The sequence below is a fragment of the Girardinichthys multiradiatus genome, chromosome 12, assembly GCF_021462225.1.
Source record: "Girardinichthys multiradiatus isolate DD_20200921_A chromosome 12, DD_fGirMul_XY1, whole genome shotgun sequence".
Taxonomy (NCBI): Eukaryota; Metazoa; Chordata; class Actinopteri; order Cyprinodontiformes; family Goodeidae; genus Girardinichthys; species Girardinichthys multiradiatus.
This window is the reverse complement of record NC_061805.1, coordinates 52,553,620-52,556,495: the sequence shown is the minus strand read 5'-3', so window position 1 is coordinate 52,556,495 and position 2,876 is coordinate 52,553,620.

The following is a 2,876-nucleotide window of genomic DNA, read 5'->3' as shown; positions in this document are numbered from 1 at the left end:
TGGATGATTGATTGATGGATGGATGATTGATGGATGGATGGATGGATGGATGGTTGGATGTATGATGGTTGGATGTATGATGGATGGATGATTGATGGATGGGTGGTTGGATGGATGTTGATGGATGGATGGATGATTGATGGATGGATGGATGGATGGATGGTTGGATGTATGATGGATGGATGATTGATGGATGGATGGATGGATGGATGGTTGGATGTATGATGGTTGGATGTATGATGGATGGATGATTGATGGATGGGTGGTTGGATGGATGATTGATGGATGGATGGATGATTGATGGATGGATGGATGGATGGTTGGATGTATGATGGATGGATGGATGGATGGATGATTGATGGATGGATGGATGGATGGATGATTGATGGATGGATGATTGATGGATGGATGGATGGATAGATGGATGATTGATGGATGGATGATTGATGGATGGATGGATAGATGGATGATGATGGATGGATAGATGGATGATTGATGGATGGATGGATGGATGATTGATGGATGGATGGATAGATGGATGATTGATGGATGGATGGATGGATGATTGATGGATGGATGGATGGATGATTGATGGATGGATAGATGGATGATTGATGGATGGATGGATAGATGGATGATTGATGGATGGATGGATGATTGATGGATGGATGGATGGATGATTGATGGATGGATGGATAGATGGATGATTGATGGATGGATGGATAGATGGATGATTGATGGATGGATGGATGGATGATTGATGGATGGATGGATAGATGGATGATTGATGGATGGATGGATAGATGGATGATTGATGGATGGATGGATGGATGATTGATGGATGGATAGATGGATGATTGATGGATGGATGGATAGATGGATGATTGATGGATGGATGGATGATTGATGGATGGATGGATGGATGATTGATGGATGGATGGATAGATGGATGATTGATGGATGGATGATTGATGGATGGATGGATGATTGATGGATTGATGGATGGATGGATGATTGATGGATGGATGATTGATGGATTGATGGATGGATGGATGGATGGATGGATGGATGGTTGGATGTATGATGGATGGATGATTGATGGATGGATGGATGATTGATGGATGGATGGATGGATGGATGATTGATGGATGGATGGATGATTGATGGATGGATGATTGATGGATGGGTGGATGGATGGATGGATGGATGGATGGATGGATGGATGATTGATGGATGGATGGATGGATGGATGGATGGATGGTTGGATGTATGATGGATGGATGATTGATGGATGGATGGATGGATGGATGGATGATGGATGGATGGATGGATGGATGATTGATGGATGGATGGATGGATGGATGATTGATGGATGGATGGATGATTGATGGATGGATGATTGATGGATGGATGGATGATTGATGGATGGATGGATGATTGATGGATGGATGGATGATTGATGGATGGATGGATGGTTGGATGGATGATTGATGGATGGATGGATGATTGATGGATGGATGGATGGATGGATGGTTGGATGTATGATGGATGGATGATTGATGGATGGATGGATGGATGGATGATTGATGGATGAATGGATGATTGATGGATGGATGGATGGATGGATGGTTGGATGTATGATGGATGGATGATTGATTAATGGATGGATGATTGATGGATGGATGGATGGATGGATGGTTGGATGTATGATGGTTGGATGTATGATGGATGGATGATTGATGGATGGGTGGTTGGATGGATGTTTGATGGATGGATGGATGATTGATGGATGGATGGATGGATGGATGGTTGGATGTATGATGGATGGATGATTGATGGATGGATGGATGGATGGATGGTTGGATGTATGATGGTTGGATGTATGATGGATGGATGATTGATGGATGGGTGGTTGGATGGATGATTGATGGATGGATGGATGATGATGGATGGATGGATGGTTGGATGTATGATGGATGGATGATTGATGGATGGATGGATGGATGGATGATTGATGGATGGATGGATGATTGATGGATGGATGATTGATGGATGGATGGATGATTGATGGATGGATGGATGGATGATTGATGGATGGATCGATGGATGGATGATTGATGGATGGATGGATGATTGATGGATGGATGATTGATGGATGGATGGATGATTGATGGATGGATGATTGATGGATGGATGGATGGATGATTGATGGATGGATCGATGGATGGATGATTGATGGATGGATGGATGGATGGATGGATGGTTGGTTGGATGTATGATGGATGGATGATTGATGGATGGATGGATGGTTGGATGTATGATGGATGGATGATTGATGGATGGATGATTGATGGATGATTGATGGATGGATTGATGATTGATGGATGGATGATTGATGGATGGATGGATGATTGATGGATGGATGATTGATGGATGGATGGATGGATGGATGGTTGATGGATGGATGGATGATTGATGGATGGATGATTGATGGATGGATGGATGATTGATGGATGGATGGATGATTGATGGATGGATGATTGATGGATTGATGGATGGATGGATGGATGGATGGATGGATGGTTGGATGTATGATGGATGGATGATTGATGGATGGATGGATGATTGATGGATGGATGGATGGATGGATGATTGATGGATGGATGGATGATTGATGGATGGATGATTGATGGATGGGTGGATGGATGGATGGATGGATGGATGGACGGATGATTGATGGATGGATGGATGGATGGATGGATGGATGGATGGTTGGATGTATGATGGATGGATGATTGATGGATGGATGGATGGTTGGATGTATGATGGATGGATGATTGATGGATGGATGGATGATTGATGGATGGATGGATGGA